This window comes from Schistocerca cancellata, chromosome 12, assembly GCF_023864275.1.
Source record: "Schistocerca cancellata isolate TAMUIC-IGC-003103 chromosome 12, iqSchCanc2.1, whole genome shotgun sequence".
Taxonomy (NCBI): domain Eukaryota; kingdom Metazoa; phylum Arthropoda; class Insecta; order Orthoptera; family Acrididae; genus Schistocerca; species Schistocerca cancellata.
The window spans coordinates 47,571,845-47,596,930 of record NC_064637.1 but is presented as its reverse complement, the minus strand read 5'-3'; the positions used below and the strand labels follow the sequence as shown (position 1 = coordinate 47,596,930).

The 25,086-nt window shown below is 46.7% G+C and overlaps 1 protein-coding gene, 1 non-coding gene and 1 pseudogene across 2 annotated transcripts in view; 2 read left to right on the top strand and 1 right to left on the bottom strand.

The window, feature by feature from the left end:
• The window catches only part of LOC126109440 (uncharacterized), an 841,290-nt gene that overhangs the window by 490,919 nt on the left and 325,285 nt on the right, over positions 1 to 25,086 (top strand). The gene's annotated exons all lie outside the window — the stretch shown is intronic.
• Trnaa-cgc (transfer RNA alanine (anticodon CGC)) lies at positions 7,495 to 7,569 on the bottom strand. Its single transcript has one exon. It is a non-coding gene; the product is annotated as a tRNA-Ala (tRNA).
• LOC126109970 (5S ribosomal RNA) lies at positions 14,233 to 14,350 on the top strand (annotated as a pseudogene).

Sequence of the window (25,086 nt, the reverse complement as noted above, 5' to 3'; positions counted from 1 at the left end):
CGTAATTTTGCCTTAAACAATCTATCTACTTTAAAGGTGTAATTGGTTGCAGATGACATACTGTGGAACAAAACAGTCACTGTAGAAACACAATACATCAAAAAAATCACACCATGTGGTAAAAAGGTATGAATTCATAATTTTATGTGTTTTTTCAAATATCTGTAATTACGATGTAAAAACTAATAGTTACATGTATGCAAACAGTAAAGAACAGCCATAAAATAAAAGCCCACTGAAGATTCTGCAACTGCAGCGAAACATGTTTGGGTTAAAAAACAAAATTGTGTTTTGCTAAAGGCGGAACCTATCCAAAGACGTACGTATTGATGTCCTCCATTCTTGACTTACTGACGAATTCTATCCCGAAAGTTCTCCATACGTCTTCCTGTCATTTCTCTTGGAATGGCTGCCACTTCTTGGGTAATGACCTCTTTAAGTGCTTGCAGACGTTTGTGCAGTAGAGCCTTTAAGTGTCCCTAAAGGAAAGAACTCACAAGGCGATTAATCAGGCGACCTCGAGGGCCACGCGATGTCTCCTCACAAAAGAGACAAGATGACTGGGAACCAACTCGCGCAACATTTTCATAGAATGCCGAGAGGTGTGGGATGTTGCTCCGTCTCGCTGGAACGACACTTCTTGATCTTCATGATCTGCGATAAAGTGGTTTAGCCTAGGTTGGAGGAAGGTCTGAAGCATGTGACAATAACGGGTTGAGTTAACCGTTACCGTGTGCCACCTTCTTCGAAAAATACGGTCCCCACACAAAACATTGAGTAACGGAGCACCAAACTGTCACATGAGGGCGATATAGTGGTCGTTCATGACTTTCACGAGGATTTTCTGCGGCCCAGTAGCGTAAATTCCGTTAATTTATAGTTCCTGATAAGTGGAAATGGGCCTCATCCTAAGAAATAAACACAGCTCCAGGTGCAATGTTTTGAAGAATTTCCTTACACGCAGCTCTGGAGGTTCAAACCCTCTTTCTCTTAATTTCTGAGTAACCATCGTTTTGAACAAGAGCATATGAAGGGCCTATTTCAATAGTGGTACAAGTCCATTTTTGTTCATATTGGGATACAGAATCCTAAAGTTAAATGAACGCTGAAAAATCTGCAGTTGAGATACCAGAAATATTCAAGCATATGGCTTCTTGCTAGAGATAAACCTTTCTTTCTGCTTGTTTGGCTCATTAATTTCAGAAGCATTATAGGCGGATACGTGGAGGTAATGGACTTGTACCACTATTGAAATAAGTCCTTCGTATGAAGTTCTCTATTTGAAGAATCCTTCTTACACTCCTATCAGATAATCCCAGGGCAGCTGCATGTTTAACGCATTGATGAATGTTGCACAGACACTCCCACACGCGCCGCATTTTCCGGCGTTGTTGCAGCCCGAGAACGGCCGGTAGATTTTTTTTTTTTCCTTCAGTGGTGAACCTGTCTTGCGAAAGTATGACACCCACGGTTGAATAGTTTTTCTATACGGGACGCGGTCATGTCGGCCGAGTTAGTATCGTCTCCGAAACGCTCGCTGAGTACTAATCACAGAACCACTGTTACGGATAAATTCCTCCAGAACAAACGCACGATGCTCACTAACAAGGGAACCTCCCCATCGCACCCCCCTCAGATTTAGTTATAATTTGGCACAGTGGATAGGCCTTGAAAATCTGAACACAGATCAATCGAGAAAACAGGAAGAAGTTGTATGGAACTATGAAAAAAATAAACAAAATATACAAACTGAGTAGTCCATACACAAGATAGGCAACATCAAGGATGGCGCGATCTCAGGAGCGCAGTGGTCCCGTGGTTAGCGTGAGCAACTGCGGAACGAGAGGTCCTTGGTTCAAGTCTTTCCTCGAGTGAAAAGTTTTAATTTTTTATTTTCAGACAATTATTATCTGTCCGTCCGATGCGATCACTTTTCTGGGAGTGATTATCACATCGACAAGAAAACCTAATCCGGGGAAGGTAGAAGAATCTTTTTACCCATTCGCCAAGTGTACAAGTTAGGTGGGTCGACAACTTATTCCTGTCATGTGACGCACATGCCGTCACCAGTGTCGAATATTTCAGACGTGTTTTCCTGTGGAGGAATCGGTTGACCTATGACCTTGCGATCAAATGTTTTCGATTCCCATTGGAGAGGCACGTCCTTTCGTCTGCTAATCACAAGTTCTTGCGGTCCGGTCGCAAAACACAGACACTAAACTTACTACAGTGAACAGAGACGTCAATGAACGAACGGACAGATCATAACTTTGCGAAAATAAAGAAAGTAACATTTTCACTCGAGAGAAGACTTGAACCAAGGACCTCGTTTCGCAGCTGTTCGCGCTAACCACGGGACCACGGCACTCCTGGTCTAACATTCTCCTTGTATTGCTTATGTTCCACATGGACTACTCAGTTTGTATATTTTGCTTATTTTTTTCATAGTTCCACGCAACTTCTTCCTGTTTTCTCGATTGATCTGTGTTCAGTTTGTCAAGGCCTATCCACTGTGCCAACTTATAACTAAATCTGAGGGGGGTGCGATGGGGAGGTTCCCTCGTAAGCCACGCCATGGCGCACACTGAAAATGGCACGTGCATAGCTTTAATACAAAGCACACTCCATATCAGTATCCTCACTACAACTCACACGCCGGCTACGTCAAATGCGCGAGGTTTTATGTTGTGGATTCGCAAGACAGCCAATCCACTATAAGGAAGCCGAAAGGCACGCGTTTAAGCTCACGCAGGCTGGCGTGAGGTCTGGAACAGGACAAGGAAGTTAGACTTTAGCAAATAAGGACGTAGCTTCTGGAATACTTAACTTTAATCCATAATTGGGAAACATCGCTCTTGACGGTACATGTTTTACAGCATCAATAGTAACTGGTAGTGGCGCCTTGCTAGGTCGTAGCAAATGACGTAGCTGAAGGCTATGCTAACTATCGTCTCGGCAAATGAGAGCGTATTTTGTCAGTGAACCATCGGCTGTACAACTGGGGCGAGTGCTAGGAAGTCTCTCTAGACCTGCCGTGTGGCGGCGCTCGGTCTGCAATCACTGATCGTGGCGACACGCGGGTCCGACGTATACTAACGGACCGCGGCAGATTTAAAGGCTACCACCTAGCAAGTGTGGTGTCTGGTCGTGACACCACATTTTATTGCCGGACTCGGCCGAGGCTTCCTTACCTCAAGTTGTTACATTCACGCCCCGTTCATACAGTCTGCGACTGGAGAAAAAGGGCTTTAAAGGCATTTACGATCGTCACGGAGAGTTGACTGGTTGCAAACAGTGCTGGTCGAAACTTGCAATCGCAGGCGTCAGGCGGGAAGTACACTACTGGCCATTAAAATTGCTTCACCACGAAGATGACGTGCTACAGACGCGAAATTTAACCGACAGGAAGAAGATGCTGTGATATGCAAATGATTAGCTTTTCAGAGCATCCACACAAGGTTGGCGCCGGTGGCGACACCTACAACGTGGTGACATGAGCGAAGTTTCCAACCGATTTCTCGTACAAAAGCAGCAGTTGACAGGCGTTGCCTGGTGAAACGTTGTTGTGACGCCTCGTGTAAGGAGGAGAAATGCGTACCATTACGTTTCCGACTTTGATAAAGGTCGGATTGTAGCCTACCCCGATTGGGGTTTATCGTATCAAGACACTGCTGCTCGCGTTGGTCGAGATCCACAGACTGTTAGCAGAATATGGAATCGGTGGGTTCAGGAGGGTAACAAGGAACGCTGTGCTGGATCGCAACGACTTCGTATCACTAGCAGTCGAGATGATAGGCATCTTATCCGCATGGCTGTAACGGGCCGTGCAGCCACGTCTCGATCCCTGAGTCAACAGATGGGACGTTTGCAAGACAACAACCATTTGCACGAACAGTTCGACGACGGTTGCAGCAGCATGGACAATCAGCTCGGAGACCACGGCTGCGGTTACCCTCGACGCTGCATCACAGATAGGAGCGCCTGCGCTGGTGTACTCAACGACGAATCTGAGTGCACGAATGGCAAAACGTCACTTTTTCGGATGAATCCAGGTTCTGTTTACAGCATCATGATGGTCGCATCCGTGTTTGGCGACATCGCGGTGAACGCACATTGGAAGCCTGTATTCGTCATCGCCATACTGGCGTATCACCCCGCGTGATTTTATGGGGTGCCATTGGTTACACGTCTCGGTCACCACTTGTTCGCATTGACGGCACTTTGAACAGTGGACGATACATTTCAGATGTGTTACGAGTCGTGACTCTACCCTTTATTCGATCCCTGCGAAACCCTACATTTCAGCAGGATAATGCACGACCACATGTTGCAGGTCCTGTACCGGCCTTTCTGGATACAGAAAATGGTCGACTGCTGCCCTGGCCAGCACATTCTGCAGATCTCTCACCAATTGAAAACGTCTGGTCAATGGTGGCCGAGCAACTGGCTCGTCACAATACACCAGTCACTACTCTTGATGAACTGTGGTATCGTGTTGAAGCTGCATGGGCAGCTGTACCTGTACACGCCATCCGAGCTCTGTTTGACTCAATGCCCAGGTGTATCAAGGCCGTTATTACGGCCAGAGGTGGTTGTTTCTGGGTACTGATTTCTCAGGATCTATGCACCCAAATTGCGTGAAAATGTAATCACATGTCAGTAGTATAATATATTTGTCCAATGAATACCCGTTTATCATCTGCATTTCTTCTTGGCGTTGCAACTTTAATGGTACTGTAATTTAAATCAGAGTATCGTCGGTGGCGACCCTACCAGGAGAGATGTCGTATCCGACCCGTGTCTGATGTCGGGGGAAGCTGTAGAGTGCCTAGCACAGGCAAGAACGTGCAGCTGCCGCTGAGGTGTCCGCCAGGGTGGTGGTGACGGCACAGTGGGCCCCATCCGTCTGCCCATCCGTTGGCTTCAAACGGAGCCGCTGCGCTCCGCGGTGCAGAACGCAGAGCTTGGCCTGGCGCGCTCTGGCTGCCGTTACCTCAGTCTCGACGCGACACGTTCAGTCAGCCACGGCTTGCGAGGAGAACACGGCAAGTGCCATAATTCGATTTCCCAGAAAATTCGCTCAGTGCAAGAGGGGTCATAATAAGTGAACATATACAATGAAGAGCCAAAGAAACTGGTGTTGTTGTTGTGGTCTTCAGTACAGAGACTGGTTTGATGCAACTCTCCATGCTACTCCATCCTGTGCAAGCTTCTTCATCTCCCAGTACCTACTGGAACCTACATCCTTCTGAATCTGCTTGGTGTATTCATTTGTTGGTCTCCCTCTACGATTTTTACCCGCTACGCTGCCCTCCAGTAGTAAATTGGTGATCCAAAAGTGTTAAGGCTTTCGTGGCCACTTGTTGACAAACTGCCTATTGGCTTCTGTCTCGGCCTCTCGTGCTGGCGAAACGTCAGAAAAATCATTAGATGAACGTCGGCCGAAGAACCCGAGACAGAAGCCAATAGGCAGTTTGTCAAATTGGTGATCCCTTGATGACTCAGAACATGTCCTACCAAGCGATCCCTTCTTCTAGTCAAGTTGTGCCACAAACTCATCTTCTCCCCAATTCTATTCAATATCTCCTCATTAGTTATGTGATCTATCTATCTAATATTCAGCATTCTTCTGCAGCACCACATTTCGAAAACTTCTTCTTCTCTAAGTTATTTATCGTCCATGTTTCACTTCCATACACGGCTACACTCCATACAAATAGTTTCAGAAGAGACTTCCTGATTGGTACACCTGTCTATTATCGTGTAGGGCCACCGCGAGCACGTAGAAGTGCTGCAACAAGACGTGGCATGGACTCGACTAATGTCTGAATTAGAGCTAGAGGGAATTGACACCATGAATCCTGCAGAGCTATCCATAAATCCGTAAGAGTACGAGGGTTTGGAGATTTCTTCTGCACAGCACGTTGCAAGGCATCCCACATACGCTCAATAATGTTCGTGTCTGGGAAGTTTGGTGGCCAGTGGAAATCTTTAAACTCACAAGAGTGTTTGAATTGCCCAAGTCCGTCGGAATACACAGTGGACATCAATGAATGCAGGTGATCAGACAGGATGCTTACATACGTGTCACCTGTCAAGTCGTATGTAGACGTATCAGGGGCCCCACATCACTCCAACTGCACACGCACCACACGATTACTGAGCGTCCACCAGCTTGGACAGTCCCCTTCTGGCATACAGGGTCCATGGATTCATGAGGTTGTGTCCATGCATGTAGACGTCCGTCCGCTCGACACAATTTGAAACGAAACTCGTCCCACCAGGCAACATGTTTCCAGTCATCACCCGTCCAATGTCGGTGTTGACGGGCGCAGGCGAGGCATAAAGCTTTGTGTCGTGCAGTCATCAAGGGTACACGAGTGGGCCTTCGGCTCCGAAGGCGCATATGGATGATGTTTCGTTGAATTGTTCGCACGCTGACACTTGTCGACGGCCCAGCATTGAAATATGCAGCAATTTGCGGAAGGGTTGCACTTCTGTCACGTTGAACGATTCTCTTCAGTCGACGTTGGACCCGTTCTTGCAGGATCTTTTTCCGGTTGCATTGATGTCGATTTGATTTTTTACTGGATTCCTGGTATTCACGGTACACTCGTGAAATAGTCGTAATGGAAAATCCCCACTTCATCGCTACCTCGGAGATGCTGTGTCCCATCACTCGTGCGCCGAGATATAAGACCACGTTCAAACTCACTTAAATCTTGATAATCTGGGATTGTAGCAACCGTAACCGATATGAAAACTGTGCATGACACTTCTTGTCTTATATAGGCGTAGCCGACCACAGTGCCGTATTCTTCCTATTTACATCTCTCTGTATTTGAATAGGCATGCCTATACCAGTTTCTTCTTGTAGTTACAGCTAAAATGTGCCTATTTCGATTTTTATGTGATGGGTAGTCCAAGTAGTCTGAAATTTTTCGTTTTCGTTCGTAAATACACGCTATCGTGGCGGAATTCGACAAGGCTTACCCAGACAGAGTCCTAGAGAAAAGCAGTCCAGTTCTGTCTCCGTACGCTGCTATCTCACCGACTGCGTAGTGAGTTACATTTCACGTCCTCCTCTCGCCTTCCGTAGGAATGTTACCTTTTTTTTTTTTTTTTAATTGAGAACATAAGTTCTTGTATGTTCTATATCAACCAGTATTGTTTACTAGGTGAGGCTTTGTACTAATGCATAGTTGCAGTCTAGACTTGCTGTAATAAAAGGACTGATTTCGCGATCGTTAGTTCTTTTCTCCATTATATATAGTTCAGAATCGGCAAGAAGACAGAGGAGATGCCAGCCGCAGTGCTTTTGCGGAAATCGATCTTAGCAGGGAACTTTAGAGAGATTTTTCTGTTCTTACTGAGAGAGTGCAACGTGGCATATGACGATCTCCGAAGAATGTGAACCTTTGCCAGAACGAATGAGATTTTCACGCTGCAGCGGAGTGTGCGCTGATATGAAACTTCCTGGCAGATTAAAACTGTGTGCCGGACCGAGACTCGAACTCGGGTCCTTTGCCTTGCGCGGGCAAGTGCTCTACCAACTGAGCTACCCAAGCACGACTCACGCAACGTTCTCACAGCTTTTTTCTTGTATCGGAAAGGTTTTTCGAGTTACTCGTAAAACGAACATGAAAGTAGTAGCGAGGCAGTGGTGTTTGTATGACAATTCCAGAAAGTGTTGTGAGCACTCGGTGGCATTCCGACTACATCTACGCCGCGCCCGACTGAAGCCCACGCGCCACTGAGTCACTGTCGCCAGAGCAGCCGACGTTGCAGCCGGGATGTGAGCTGTTACTGTGCAGCAGTGTCCGACAGCAATTGCTTCTCCCACTATCGCTCGGTTCTTTGTATTTTGGTCGTCTCAGCTTATTCCTATGAAATACACTGGTGTCCAAAATTAAAGCAACAAGTGGTGGTGGTGGTGTGTTGGGGCTTATGGGCGCTCAACATCGAGGTCATCAGCGCCCTGACACACATTAAAAGGAACGAATGTGGACGTACCTAAGAAAACTGAAGCACACACTCAAAGAAAGCAGGAAAAGAAGGAAAATGCTACATAAGAAAGTAAAACCTAAGGAAAGGGGAAACATAACAACAAGAATGTCACAGGAAATTGTTATTGGCTGGCCACTTACATAAAATATGGGCGAGCTTGTCACACGGTGAGCAAATTAAAATCCTCTCCCTAAAATCTTTGTAAAAACATTTGACATGGCACAGAACTTTAAAACTTTAGCCACATTCGTCCGAGTGTTGCCTAAAAGAGATGGCAGGTCCGCTGGCAAGTCAGCCGCGGCCCGTTGGTCAGAAAATAAAACGCAATCCAATAAAACGTGGCGCACAGTGACCTGGACGCCGCAAGCACCACACATTGGAGGGTCCTCTCGCCGGAGCAGGAAGCCGTGCGTCATAGGGCTGTGGCCTATTCGAAGCCGAGTGAGGAGAACCTCGTCCCGTCGATGGGGCTGAAAGGAAGTACACCACACACGCGTTGTGGGCTTGACTATACGGAGCTTAGTGTCAGTCACTTCCAGCCACTCATCCTCCCACCGACGCATGACCCGTGAGCTCAACAGCGAGGTGAGTGCGTGCAAGGGGATAGCACACTGAGATACGTGTGGGGCGAGACACGCCTCCTTGGCTGCGAGATCTGCCCTTTAATTCCCAGCAATGCCGACATGCCCCGGAACCCGGCAGAAAGCTACAACCTTCCCCAGTCGCTGTAGTCGGAGGAGGGCATCCTGGATGGCCTGGACAATTTTGTCTGCCGGATACAAACGTTGCAATGAGTGAAGGGCACTGAGTGAATCGGAACAGACAAGAAATTTAGGAGAGGAAGAATGTCTCATGTGCTCCAGTGCCCGCAAGATCGCAGACAATTCTGCATCAAAGACAGTAAAAGTCTGAGGCAGTCGGACCTTGAGCACACGATCCGGAAAAACAACTGAGCAACCAACGGAATCCCCTTGTTTCGACCCATCCGTGAAAACAGCTACATAGTCGTGGTGCTCAGATAAAATGGCAGAAAATGCTGCATTAAAAACGGTAGCAGGAGTGCAATCTCTCTTGTACTGCAATAAATCTAAAATCACTCCGGGCCTCTTCAGTAACCAGGGTGGCAGGCGGTTAAAACCTTGGATTTGGGGTTGTACAGACTCCACACCGAGGGACTCTAGTACACGTTGCACACGCATCCCAAACGGCAACGTAGCCCGGGGACGGCGGGAAAAAAGGCGGTCCAGAGGTGGATGGGCAACAAGGCGGTGAGCAGGCGAGCTGGGAGCTGCAAGAAACTTACAAGCCTGGCGCACCAGCAGGAGCTGCCGCCGGATGGTAAGTGGCGGTTCGCCAGCCTCAGCACAGAGGCTGGATACGGGACTGGTCCGATAAGCACCCGTGGCCGGTCGAATCCCAGCATGGTGAACAGCGTCAAGGATCCGCAAATAAGATGGCCTCGCTGACCCATATACTGTGCACCCATAGTCCAGCCGTGAACGCACAAAAGCTCCATAAAACTGAAGGAGACGCGCCCTGTCCGCGCCCCAAGACCTGTGGCTGAGGCACTTGAGGATGTTCAGTGCCTTCAGCGTTCTGGCTTTCAAGTCACGTAGGTGTGGCAGCCATGACAACCTGGAGTCAAAAATTAGGCCCAGAAACCGCACTGTGTCTCTAAAATGTAGGACAGTATCCCCCATATGCAAGGCAGGCAAAGTAAAAAGATGACGAGAACGATTAAAATGAACACAAACACACTTATCGGCAGAAAACCGAAAACCCCTCTTTGCAGCCCACTCCTCTAACCGCCGCACTGTTAGCTGCAACTGACGGCTCACGGTTGCAACACTGGAGGAGGAACAGAAAACAGCAAAGTCGTCCACAAATAAGGAGCACTCTACTGGACTCCTCACTGTAGACGTTATACTGTTGATTGCTATGGCAAAGAGGGTAACGCTTAAAACACTGCCCTGGGGGACACCGTTCTCTTGCTCAAAGCGATCAGACAGTGTGTTACCAACTCGGGTCCAAAAAAACCGCTGAGACAGGAAAGACCGAATGAAAATGGGGAGGCGGCCATGAAAGCCCCATTGATGCAGTTGTGCAAGAATATAGTGTCTCCAAGTGGTATCATATGCCTTACTGATATCAAAGAAGATACCGATACAATGATGCTGACGGAGAAAAGCCTGCTGAATAGCCGCCTCTAGGAGGGTCAGGTTGTCGACCGTGGACCGAAATTTTCGGAATCCACACTGAAAGCGGCTAAGGAGCTGTCTGGTCTCTAACAGCCAGACCAGACGCCAGTTAACCATCCGTTCCAAGGCGCTGTCTCCCCGTCTTGTGTCTAATCCACGATAGAATCGTACAGACTGTCAATAGATGTTCGTACGATCGTGTTCTGCCCGGGAGGTGGCCTTCAGCTGAAAACCACGCCAAAGATGACGTCAGGGCACCTGTCAAACGGGATAGTTCAAAAACAGCTCTAAGCACTATAACAAGTCACACTTGAACAAAACTAAACGCGTGTTTGAAAGCTTGTTGTTTACAAACAGCAGAAACAAAAGAGTACCGACCGTTGCATTCCAAGGATAGCCAACACACTCGGGAGTAAAAAAAAAATCCCTAATTTTCAATGTAGGTGATATAAAGATCCAAAATATATGCAGAAAAGTGGGTGACTAACCTATGTTCCACACATAAGCACACGTGGTAGGAAAATGCTATTTAAATGCTTATAAAAATTTTTTTTTTCAGCAAAATCCTTTTCAGAGTACTTAAATAAAACCTTAATCTACCGAAATATGATGTAAACCGAAAATCTATTTTTTTCGAACTGAACCACCGCGTGGTCCCCTTAACGTGAATCGTTCTGTTGTTTCTCAGATGTGATGTCAATTTATAGAGACCGAAACAGTGTTCCGAAGACCAGGGTGGGGCCGACCACTTGTGGTACCAAATAGAGAGGAGCGTTATTTGGCTGTAAGGGCACGACGGTGCCGCCTTAGTACTGCGCGGCGATTGGCATCTGACTTCGCACCATCCACTGGACGCGTTGTAAAACAAATGGCCCTGAGCACTATGGGACTTAACATCTGACGTCATCAGTCCCCTAGAACTTAGAACTACGAGGTGCATTCAGGTTCTAAGGCCTCCGATTTTTTTTTCTAATTAACTACTCACCCGAAATCCATCAAACTGGCGTTACTTCTCGACGTAATCGCTCTGCAGACGTACACATTTTTGACAACGCTGACGCCATGATTCCATGGCAGCGTCTAAGGCTTCTTTAGGAGTCTGTTTGGACCACTGCAAAATCGCTGAGGCAATAGCAGCACGGCTGGTGAATGTGCGACAACGGAGAGTGTCTTTCATTGTTGGAAAAAGCCAAAAGTCACTAGGAGCCAGGTCAGGTGAGTAGGGAGCACGAGGAATCACTTCAAAGTTGTTATCACGAAGAAACTGTTGCGTAACGTTAGCTCGATGTGCGGGTGCGTTTTTTGATGAAACAGCACACGGGCAGCCCTACCCGGACGTTTTTGTTGCAGTGCAGGAAGGAATTTGTTCTTCAAAACAGTTTCGTAGGATGTACCTGTTACCGTAGTGCCCTTTGGAACGCAATGGGTAAGGATTACGCCCTCGCTGTCCCAGAACATGGACACCATCATTTTTTCACCACTGGCGGTTACCCGAAATTTTTTTGGTGGCGGTGAATCTGTGTGCTTCCATTGAGCTGACTGGCGCTTTGTTTCTGGATTGAAAAATGGCATCCACGTCTCATCCATTGTCACAACCGACGAAAAGAAAGTCCCATTCGTGCTGTCGTTGCGCGTCAACATTGCTCGGCAACAGGCCACACGGGCAGCCCTGTGGCCGTCTGTCAGCATTCGTCGCACCCACCTAGATGACACTTTTCGCATTTTCAGGTCGTCATGCAGGATTGTGTGCACAGAACCCACAGAAATGCCAACTCTGGAGGCGATCTGTTCAACAGTCATTCGGCGATCCCCCAAAACAATTCTCTCCACTTTCTCGATCGTGTCGTCAGACCGCCTTGTGCGAGCTCGAAGTTGTTTTGGTTTGTTGTCACACGATGTTCTGCCTTCATTAAACTGTCGCACCCACGAACGCACTTTCGACACATCCGACACATCCATAACTCCATCACCACATGTCTCCTTCAACTGTTGATGAATTTCAATTGGTTTCACACCACGCAAATTCAGAAAACGAATGATTGCACGCTGTTCAAGTAAGGAAAACGTCGCCATTTTAAGTATTTAAAACAGTTCTCATTCTCGCCGCTGGCGGTAAAATTACATGTGCCGTACGGTGCTGCCATCTCTGGGACGTATTGACAATGAACGTGGCCTCGTTTTAAAACAGTGCGCGTGTTTCTATCTCTTTCCAGTCCGGAGAAAAAAAATCGGAGGCCTTAGAACTTGAATGCACCTCGTAAATGAGAGAAACGACAACTATCTCCAAAGGTTGGTGCGTATGCAGTCTAGTTTATTGAAGGTAACATGTAAACACCGAAGATAATAATGTCCACGCCAGGTTCATCCGAAGGTCATCAGTCCCCTAGAACGTAGAACTACTTAAATCTAACTTACCTAAGGACATCACACACATCCTTGCCCAAGGCAGGATTCTAACATGCGACCGTAGCAGCTGCGTGGTTCCGGACTGAAGCGCCTAGAAGGGCTCGGTCACAGCGGCCGGTAGAGGAGTTCGGCCACGCCCAAGTGCCGCGGGCGGTATGCGATTGCAGAGTGGCGTAGCGGCTGTAATCTGCCTCCCCTGCTACTGTGGCGTCGGCTGTCGGCGGGTGATCTGCATACTGCCTGCCGGCTCCCCCGGGCTCTGACGAACTGTCGGCGGCGGCGCGGAGGGTGGCGCGCACTCGGCCGTGCAGTGTTTACGGCGCTGCGGCGTAATTTTTGGGGAGCGTCGCCGTGCCGTGGCGTAGCGCTGCGCGTGGGTGGATGGGAGGGGTTGCGGCGCGCGTACCGCCACATCAGAAGGCTGCCAAGCGGGTAGGGGGAGCGCCCGCTGGAGCGCTACACTGCAGGGGAACCGTCCGTATAGCCGGCCGTGCGGCAGTCGCGGCGTACACAGGTTTCCACAGACAGCACGAAAGTGTAAGCACGGTTCACGTAAAACACGAACAGAGCCGCTTAAGCTGCCCACGTGGTATTTTTACAAGTTTCTTCTGACCAGTTGCAACGTCCCCTTATAAAACTTAATGGATTACTGCGCTGATAAACCTCTTACATTGCCGGCCGGAGTGGCCGTGCGGTTCTAGGCTCCACAATCTGGAGCCGAGCGACCGCTGCGGTCGCAGGTTCGAATCCTGCCTCGGGCATGGGTGTGTGTGATGCCCTTGGGTTAGTTAGGTTTAAGTAGTTCTAAGTTCTAGGCGACTGATGACCTCAGAAGTTAAGTCGCATAGTGCTCAGAGCCATTTGAACCAAACATTATTTGATTTTCAAACAGCTGAGCAGAACTGAACGTACTCAGACATTTCTCTCTTTACTTATAATGATCATCACTAAACTGACACACAGTATTTTTAGCGCAACGGAATCTGACTTTCAATAATCCCTACAAAACAATGGCCCTGAATAACAATAACCTATACGTTTCACAAATCACTCACCTCACAAGAATCTTCGTTAGTCGAGCCGGCCGGAGTGGCCGAACGGTTAAAGGCGCTACATTCTGGAACCGCACGACCGCTACGGTCGCAGGTTCGAATCCTGCCTCGGGCATGGATGTGTGTGATGTCCTTACGTTAGTTAGTTCTAGGGGACTTATGACCACAGCAGTTGAGTCCCATAGCGCTCAGAGCCATTTGAACCATCTTTTTTCGTTAGTCGAACTACTGCAATACAGCGAGCGCCAATACAGCCAGCTAAATAAAAGATTGTAACCACTGAAGGCACTAACTACTGATAAGCCTAGTTAGCAAATGAAAGATTTTGATAGAGAGCAAACAATGTATTTACCTTAATAGTGTTCAAAAGTCAATCCACCACTGCTGGCGGCTCACCTCCAACTGCGCAACGCTACGCGCTGTTAAACAACCAACTGCGCAACACTACAATAGCAAACAACGATGAAAACCAGTCACAGTCTGCACACAGCACGGCCAGTCATTTTCGTACAGAGCGCTACATGGCGTTACCAACATAAAAACCTAAACAGCCTAGTTACACAGTTTGAGGCAACGGCCTTGCCGCAGTGGCTACACCGGTTCCCGTAAGATCGCCGAAGTTAAGCGCTGTCGGGCGTGGCCGGCACTTGGATGGGTGACCATCCAGGCCGCCATGCGCTGTTGCCATTTTTCGGGATGCACTTAGCCTCGTGATGCCAATTGAGGAGCTACTCGACCGAATAGTAGCGCCTTCGGTCAAGAATACCATCATAACCACCGGGAGAGCGGTGTGCTGACCCCGCGCCCCTCCTATCCGCATCCTCCACTGAGGATGACACGGCGGTCGGATGATCCCGGTAGGCCACTCGTGGCCTGAAGACGGGGTGCTCAGTTCTTCTGACCAGTTTGCTGTGTATATTTCGACACACCTACTCGTAGGTATACATATCACATTTGATAACTTTCTAACTGTCCACTTAATCGTCAAGTGCCCTATCGACCTATAAAAGCCCCTACTCTTGCCAGTTAATACGTAAAAAGAACAGGGCGTGCTGGAAAGTAATGCTCCGAATTTTTTGATGGAAAGTCAAGTTTTTTTAAAAAATAAAACGAACTCAAAACGCCTCGTTAAATCCGCACGACAGAACAGGTAGCTAGAATTGTGAAAATGGACCAAAAATGAGCGGCTGTCAGTTAAACTCAAACACATATAACTTTATTTAGTTGCCCAAACATTACAGCGCAAATTTCGTGCTTAACAATAGGCTAAATATGCCACACAGTCTTATGGCTTACGGTCACAACCTCTTTAATTTTTAAAACGGCTGAAGGCCCATGATTTAAAACGCAACTACAATAAATTTTCAAAAGGCAGAGGGCGCAAGGTTTTATCCTTAAATAATATTTCAATGAGGCTAAAGACTCAAACAGTCTAAGACTTGACAAGTAAGGAATTTTAATTTTAAAACGGCTCAAGGCCCATGATTTAAAAACACAACTACAATAAATTTTCTAAAGGCAGAAGGCCCAAAGCTTTATCCAAAATAATATTTTAGATGAGGCTGAAGGACCAAACAATTCAAGACTTGACAGGTAAGGAACTTTTACTTTTAAAACGGCTGAAGGCCCATTATTTGAAACCCAACTAGAAGCATACAAATTCAAACCATCGGCTATAAGCCATTAATACACAATCAAGAAGAACTGAAATGTAACGTCCACTGTTCAAAGTGCCGTCAATGCGAACAACAGCTGGCCGAGACGTGTAACCAAAGGCACCCCATACCATCACGCCCGGTGATACGCCAGTGTGGCGAAGACGAATACACGCTTTCAATGTGCGTTCACTGCGATGTCGCCAAACACGGATCCGACCATGGTGATGCTGTAAACAGAACCTGGATTCATCCGAAAAAATGTAGTTTTGCCGTTTGTGCACCCAGGTTCGTCGTTGAGTACACCACCGCAGCCGCTCCTGTCTGTGATGCAGCGTGAAGGGTAACCGCAGCCGTGGTCTCCGAGCTGATAGTCCACACTGCTGCAAACGTCGTCGAACTGTTCGTGCAGATGGTTGTTGTCTCGCAAGCGTCCCCATATGTTGACTCAGGGATCGAGACGTGGCTGCACGATCCGTTACAGCCGTGCGGATAACATGCCTGTCATCTCGACTGATAGTGATACGAGGCCGTTGGGATCCAGCACGGCGTTCCGTATTACCCTCCTGAACCCACCGATTCCATATTCTGCTAACAGTCTTTCCACATATATATTATAGATTTAAGACAGTTCATTAGTGTTTTTGTAATGAAATGGAATAGCACTCAGATCAGCGTCTAATTCATTATCTGATCTGTAATAACTTCTCCGTTTTATTACAAAAATATCAATGAACTATTTTGAATCTGTAATGTGTATGTGCAAAGGACAACCTGTATGTGCAAACAAAAAACTTGTCTAATATTTCAGGACACCCTCTGAAAACGTCTTGTAACTAAGGGGAAACGCGTCTGGCTGCGCAAGATAAATGTGGAGCATACAAAAAGCGTTTTTCTTTTGAACTACTATAATTCATATGTCTTTTGTTTGCAACCAGATACACTTTGGGATACTTTTTTCCAATTACGAGGGCGTGCTCAAAAGTAATAGCTCGAAAAGTTTTGTTCCGTCGGCTTAAAAGTGAAAATCTCATAATTCAAAAGTGAATCTAAAATATTGTTATTGCAATATCAGAGAGAAGACCTCGTATCTCAACTGCTACTATGCCAATGAAAGGGAATGACGTATGTGTTGCGCTCCGATGAGGAAAGAAAGAAACCACGAATATCGTTAGGCAACGAAAACTTTTCTGAGGTACGAAATTTTTGTTATAGACCGATGTTGAGTGAAAACTCTTAAAGCTTTTAAATAAAACAAGTTTTATTGGCATTCTGTATCTTTAGCCTTCATGTCTGCATATTTGTTTCTTAACATAGTCACCCTGGCGACGAAAACGATTCTCCCAACGAGTCACCAGTTTGTTGATTCCGTCACTGTAGAATGTCTGACGTCCTTTACGGAGCCACAACTTCGATCTTGCTTGCACCGCTTCATCATTGTCAAAGTGAAGTTCTCCAAGGCGTTCTTTTTGGAAACGAACGAAAATCCGATGCGTCCACGTCGGGACTGGATGGGTGACAGTGAACACACTGAGCCCGATTTTTGAAGATGTCGCAGCGCTCCTGTGTGGACCGCCATTGTCATGGTGAAGGACGGGGGTGCTCTACCTGTGGCAGAACTTCTGCGGTTAGGAACTCGTTTACAGGACGCTGCTTCTCACGCCCCGACATAGTTACGTTACACACTGCCACATTACACGCTATAATTCGAGGCTGTCAAACGGCATAGAACAGCAAATATGTACATATGGACTGTAAAGATGTAGACTGTCGCCGGCCGTGGTGGCCGAGCGGTTCTAGGCGCTTTAGTCCGGAACCGCGCGACTGCTACGGTAGCAGGTTCGAATCCTTGCTCAGGCATGGATGTGTGTGATGTCCTTAGGTTAGTTAGGTTTAAGTAGTTCTAAGTTCTAGGGAACTGATGACCTCAGATGTTAAGTCCCATAGTGCTCAGAGCCATTTGAACCATTTTTTGTAGACTGTCAATAACGTTTGTGTCATTTAAAAAACCTTAAGAATTTTCACATAAAAATTTCGTAGGCGTTATTTTCCAGCGGGCCCTCGTAAGTTTATAATCAAAGTTTCAATTTACGTTTCCCAAAAATGTTCAATGTCCCCACTACCGGACGCTCGACAAGCAATAATCAAAGTAGAGATCGGTCGTTCGCGAACTAGCGGGTCCAAAGGAACGGTTCACCAAGGTGAACGGAACGTGCGAGGAACCAATTCTAAGGAACGGTCTTTCGTAGTTTAGTTATTTCGCGGCTTTCTGCTTACAGTTCCCGGGAACGAGAAACGGTCGGTCTCGTTCCAGCCTCGGTCCCGTTCCCGTCTGTCACTGTCTCGGTCTCTCTCGGCCGGACTCGTCCTTCTTCGCGTGGCCGCTCGCCGCAGTTACACCACCGACTGCTCATAGTTCAGTATCGAGTTGTTGTTGTTCCTATCGTTCGCTGCACACGTCCATTCTAGATCTGTTTCAGACCTTTTTCAACTCTGAACTCCTGGTTCTCTTTCGTATTCTATTCAGCGTCCACGACCGGTAATTAAAACGATAATTACGTAAACTACATAAAATTTACGTGGTATGTAATACATACATATTTTCAGGTAACAAAACGGTGTATCAACTTACTTCACTATGTCGTTAAACGGCAGAAGAAATACTTTTAAAAAGGCAAGATTTTTTGTTATCACACATGGTAAGGACGTCGGCACGGCACACACGGGTGGCCATTTTCCGATTTGATCCTACTGCAGGGTCAGAGAGTGATGTATTTAGGTTTCGGTCTGTTAATAATATGGTAATAGCTCCTGCTAAAACTGGGAGTGAAAGAAGGAGAAGAAAGGCTCTAACAGCTACAGACCCAAGGTAAAAGAGCATGTCCATTGTTATGGAAGGCAGGCCGACTTACAACCGATTGAAGCCCGCGTTCCATAATCGAGTGTCCGGTGTCACATTTTCTACAGAGAATACGATAACTTCTACAGCATTATTCAGTGGTACAGGATGCCGCACCAAAAATCGGCCCCGAGTACTAGACTGCTCATTGTCGCTTATCAATCGTCATCGTTTCCAAGTTGTTGTTTGCATTAGCTTATTTGTTATTTCTTCAGTGCCTAATTATTACGTATTTATCTATTCTGCTCGTAGCGGCCAACAAATCGTGCGTAATTCAAATGGTTCAAATGGCTCTGAGCACTATGGGACTTAACTTCTGAGGTCATTAGTCGCCTAGAACTTAGAACTAATTAAACCTAACTAAACTAAGGACATCACACACATCCATGCCCGAGACAGGATTCGAACTTCCCACCGTAGCGGTCGCTCGGTTCCACACTGAAGCGCCACACCGGCCGGAAGTGCGTAATTGGCGAGCGGTCTGTACTCGGAGCCGGTTTTTCGTGCGCCGCCTTATACAGGTTGTTACAAAAAGATACGGCCAAACTTTCAGGAAACATTCCTCACACACAAAGAAAGAAAATATGTTATGTGGACATGTGTCCGGAAACGCTTACTTTCCATGTTAGAGCTCATTTTATTACTTCTCTTCAAATCACATTAATCGTGGAATGGAAACACACAGCAACAGAACGTACCAGCGTGACTTCAAACACTTTGCTACACGAAATGTTCAAAATGTCCTCCGTTAGCGAGGATACATGCATCCACCCTCCGTCTCATGGAATCCCTGATGCGCTGATGCAGCCGTGGAGAATGGCGTATTGCATCACAGCCGTCCACAATACGAGCACGAAGAGTCTCTACATTCGGTACCGGGGTTGCGTAGACAAGAGCTTTCAAATGCCCCCTTAAATGAAAGTCAAGAGGGTTGAGGTTAGGAGAGCGTGGAGGCCACGGAATTGGTCCGCCTCTACCAATCCATCGGTCACCGAATCTGTTGTTGAGAAGCGTACGAACACTTCGACTGAAATGTGCAGGAGCTCCATCGTGTACGAACCACATGTTGTGTCGTACTTGTAAAGGCACATGTTCCAGCAGCACAGGTAGAGTATCCCGCATAGAACCATGTTAACGTGCTCCATTGAGCGCAGGTGGAAGAACATGGGGCCCAATCGAGACACCACCAACAATGTCTGTCCAAACGTTCACAGAAAATCTGTGTTGATGACATTTGCGTGCGGATTCTCGTCAGCCCACAGATGTTGATTGTGAAAATTTACAATTTGATCACGTTGGAATGAAGCCTCATCCGTAATGAGAACGTTTGCACTGAAAGGAGGATTGACACAGTGTTGGATGAACCATTCGCAGAAGTGTACACGTGGAGGCCAATCAGCTGCTGATGGTGCCTGCACACGCTGTACATGGTACGGAAACAACTGGTTCTCCCGTAGCACTCTCCATACAGTGACGTGGTCAACTTTACCTTGCACAGCAGCAACTTCTCTGACATTATTGCTTCGAAAGTCTTGCTGTCGGGACACCTTCGCTCTGGAAATCTGTCTCGATACAAACGTACCGCGCCACGGCTATTGCCCCGTGCTAATCCACATATCAAAAGGGCATCTGCCAAGTCCGCATTTGTAAACATTGCACTGACTGCAAAACCACGTTCGTGATGAACACTAACCTGTTGATGCTACGTACTGATGTGCTTGATGCTAGTACTGTAGAGCAATGAGTCGCATGTCAACACAAGCACCGAAGTCAACATTACCTACCTTCAATTGGGCCAACTGGCGGTGAATCGAGGAACTACAGTACATACTGACGAAACTAAAATGAGCTCTAACATGGAAATTAAGCGTTTCCGGACACATGTCCACATAACATCTTTTCTTTATTTGTGTGTGAGGAATGTTTCCTGAAAGTTTGGCCGTACCTTTTTGTAACACCCTGTATTATTTCACTGCGATCAGCCGCATAACGCTAGAGTTGACAAAACGAGAGGATTTGGAGAATCACAGAAATTACTTGTACTAGTGTGTGAGAATTCTGTAATGAATAAAATCTCTGCACTCCAGGGGGGGAGGCAAGTGCCCCCTCTTGGCGACTTCCATCTTCAGTCACCTATGCTACTAACTTACAATTTTTCATAAGAACCGTATACCATGCAGAAATGAACGGTGGACGAGTAAAAATGAACGGTTTCCAAAAAAAGAGCGATCACCAGTGAACCAGTACCCAAGGATGAACGAGTTTTCCCATCTCTAAATCAAAGTCGTGCCATATATTTCCGAGCACGTCTGGAGTTCTGCCCTCGCCGCTGCTACCACGTTGAAATTCACCTAAAGTTATTGGGAGCCGCGGCACATAGAGGTAATGTTCCTACAACCTCAAAAAAGTGAGACCGGAGGAACTGGGAGGGCAGTGGTGGCACTGAGTTCCATACGTTCCTCTGTCTCTTGAAAACTTTAATTGTCGGCATGTTCTCGCACTTGTACAAAAAGCTAGACCACATGTCCGGGTAACCGAGGTAGCTATCGGACTGCGACCGCATGAACTTTCAACTGGCCGAAAGTAAGCTTCCTTTTTTTTTTTTTTTTCCTTTATTGAGTTTCGATTCCCCCTAAAGGGGGCGGGCTGGCAGCAACTTATTACGCCGCTCTTCAGCCTACAGAGTTTGTTGTAAAAAGATGAAGATAATAAAAATTAATAACAGATGGCGATAAAATCGGTGACTTAAAGGTAAAAATGGCAGAAAATTATGGAGCGTAAAACATAAAACACAGGGTCGATGAAGCTAATAAAATACACAGGAAGCAGAAAAATAATAGACAGACAATTAAAAAAACACGGTGACAGTCTGGGTTCTGTTCGCAAGAGATATAAAAAGCACACTCAGCGACAGCATGATTTCTGTTCGCAACACTGTGGAAGGACACGCAACACTGAACACTCTAGTGATGGGGAGCTCGTGAATGAGTCGTTCAAATGAACGCTTCACTCCAGTGAAGTGTGAACTAACCACTCAATTTCAATGAACTGTCACTTCAAACTCTTCACAGATAGCACACTCCACACTTTTGTATAGTTCACTCACTCTCTTCCACTCTCCCTCTCCCACTACATCGCCGCTACGTCACTCATTCTCCCTTCACTTCAGTCCTCCCTCTACTGCCTGTCGATGAATCGCGCGGTGAAATACACTTAGAGCAACAGTTGCACTTTACCATTACCTAAACCGGCGAAGAAACCCCAAATTTCACTACTTTTAGGCGATCGTGAGTTGCTAGCCATTGTATAAGCGTGAACAGAAACAAAAACTGCTGTCTGAATAAAATAATGAGGGATTTTACCTGAAATCGTACCAATGACTACAGGTGACAGTTTACGTTTTGAATTTAGAGGGTTATTATTCGCAACAAAAATAAAATATTCAGGAAAACTTCTGAATCATTACGTAACGTAGGTACATAGACTTTGTGACAGTGGGAAACATACTCATTCCATTTTGGATTAAATTTTAAAAGGAACATAAAATTGGACTGCATTTCTTTGGTAGCCCTAGTTTTCAGTCCATGAATAAAACAAATAAGGTTTCACTTGGCAGATGAAGACTTTTTTTTGGCGCTTCATGAGAAAATGTCGAGCAAGATTAAACGTAATACCTTCTTTATATGTGACATGCTTCTCTGTTTATCTTTCCTTTGTCCCCTTCGACCATGATCTGACTCACGTCAGACGCAGTAATACGCAAAACGTTGCGTGCACGTTACTGCATAGTTCGGCCATCTGTTGGTAAAATTATGAAGTATTACGAAGCTTTGTTGTACGAGCGAGGCGAAGCGAGCGTAGCCGCGGATGAGCGGCGAACTGAGCAACTTCGCCAGGCTTCCGTACTTCATCAATGAACTACTTCATTTGAACGCTTCACGGCAAAGAGTGAAATGAATGAAGTAGTTCACGGGAATGAACGAGTTCGACCCATCTCTAGAACACTCACTTAAACACTGCACTAAAAAGTTGGCACAAATACGACATACCACACCCGAGAGCAGGTGGGGGGAAGCTGGTCAGATGACAGGAAAAAGGGTGGGGGGGGAAGGAGACGAAAAGTGATGGTGGAGGGGGAGGGGAGGAAAGGAGGCAATGGAGGAGGAGGATCCATAAGAGGGGTGGGGGTTGCTGAGCAGACGTGCCAGGGATTGGGGAAGGCAGAGGAGGGGAGTACAAAAGGACTCGAGGGGGGGGGGGAGTAGTAAGGTTATGGTGTGTGTAAATAAGTTTAAACTTCACCCACAAGTTTCTACGAGTGTTATTCGTTCTTAAGGTCCGATCGGTCGCGAAATGGAATCGACAATGGGAAAATGCGGTGAAGCTTTGCACGGATGTGATGGGTAGTGACTCTAGTACGCTCGTAGATCGCCTTACGTCGCTCTCTTCAGTTCTGAGCGCAGAGTGAGCACGTGAAGATGCGTAGACAAAAGTGTCTCCAGCCACGTGTGAGGGCCTGGTGAGAGATTTCGCCTGATCTCATGCTGCCCAAACAACTACCATCAATTTTATATTAGAACAGATAAGCACTCGGTCACAATTACAGGGCTATTACAAATGATTGAAGCGATTTCATAAATTCACTGTAGCTCCATTCATTGACATATGGTCACGACACACTACAGATACGTAGAAAAACTCATAAAGTTTTGTTCGGCTGAAGCCGCACTTCAGGTTTCTGCCGTCAGAGCGCTCGAGAGCGCAGTGAGACAAAATGGCGACAGCAGCCGAGAAAGCGTATGTCGTGCTTGAAATGCACTCACATCAGTCAGTCACAACAGTGCAACGACACTTCAGGACGAAGTTCAACAGAGATCCACCAACTGCTAACTCCATTCGGCGACGGTATGCGCAGTTTAAAGCTTCTGGATGCCTCTGTAAGGGGAAATCAACGGGTCGGCCTGCAGTGAGCGAAGAAACGGTTGAACGCGTGCGGGTAAGTTTCACGCGTAGCCCCGGGAAAATTGGCTCATGCCACAACTGGAGACCGACAGCGCCGACTTCATCTTTCAACAGGATGGTGCTCCACCGCACTTCCATCATTATGTTCGGCATTTCTTAAACAGGAGATTGGAAAACCGATGGATCGGTCGTGGTGGAGATCATGATCAGCAATTTATGTCATGGCCTCCACGCTCTCCCGACTTAACCCCGTGCGATTTCTTTCTGTGGGGTTATGTGAAAGATTCAGTGTTTAAACCTCCTCTACCAAGAAACGTGCCAGACCTGCGAGCTCGCATCAACGATGCTTTCGAAATTGATGCGGACATGCTGCGCCGAACTTGATTTGGGCTTGATGTCTGCCGAATCACTAAAGGGGCACATATCGAACATTTGTGAATGCCTAAAAAAACTGAGTTTTTGTATGTGTGTGCAAACCATTTTGAAAATATCTCAAATAATAAAGTTATTGTACAGCTGTGAAATCGCTTCAATCATTTGTAATAACCCTGTATTAAGTCAAAATTGACCAGCTTTCGACGCTACTATGAGCATCGTCTTCAGAATTAAACTAACTGTTGTAAAACATAATAGGTATATAAGATATTAATAAACTAAAGTGTGTACTGACTGGAAAGAGATGCAGTACTTACAAGTCACAATTTGTTTTTTCTTGACAATCCCCGTTGCACACTGCAGGGGCGGTGAAGAGACTCCTGCAGCGTTTGCTATGGGGAGTGTTTGCTCACCCAACATACAGCGCGGATTTCGCTCCCTCTGAGCTATACCTCTGCTCCCGTGAACCGCTGGATTTGACGACAGCATTTTAACGCAGAAACGAGATCGAGACCAGTGTAGAGAATTATCGAAAAGCACAAGCGGCTGCGTTTTATTACGAGGGTATTGTAACGTCGGTACCACGCTACCATAAATGTGTAAGCCAGAGCGGCGACTATGTACGAGGGTCACTCCAAAAGAAATGCGCACTATTTTTTTCTAAAAAATACAGTTTTCATTCTCCATGTGTGAAAATTTTACAGTGTGTAGGTACATCCTTCCCGCTTGTTTACAAACTTAGTTCAACCTGTTCCCGTGACTAGCGCCGTCACAGCATGTCCTCAAGATGGCTGCTACACTTGACGTTCGTCAGAAGCAACGTGCTGTCATAGAATTCTTGTGCTGTGAAAACGGGGCAGTGGAAAACATCCAGAAGAGGTTGAAAAAGGTGTACTGAGATGCTGCTGTCGATCGCAGTACAGTTAGTCGGTGGGCAAGCAGGTTACGTGATGAAAGTGGGCACGGCAATATTGAGGATTGTCCTCGCAGCGGCAGGCCTCGTACTGCACACACTCCACACAATGTGCAGAGATTTAACGAACTGGTGACTGCTGACAGACGCATCACAGTGAACGAATTGTCAAGCTGCGTTGGGATAGGGGAAGGAAGTGTTTGCAGAATACTGAAAGTGTTGGCGTTAAAAAAGGTTTGTGCCAGGTGGGCTCCCACGATGTTGACAGTGGCTCACAAAGAAACGAGAAAAACGGTATGCAGCGAACTTTTGGAACAGTATGAGAATGGTGGAGATGAATTCCTTGGAAGAATTGTGACAGGTGATGAAACACGGCACCATAATTTTTCACCAGAGAAAGAGGCAATCTATGGAGTGACATCATGCAAATTCACCCAAGAAACAAAATTTCAAAACCACACATTCTGCTGGAAAAGTTATGGCTACGGTGTTTTTCGATTCCGAAGGACTCTTGCTTGTGGACATCATGCCAAGTGGAACCATCATAAATTCTGATGCATGTGTGACGAAACTAAAGAAACTTCGAGCTCGACTGAGTCGTATTCGACCACATCGGCAA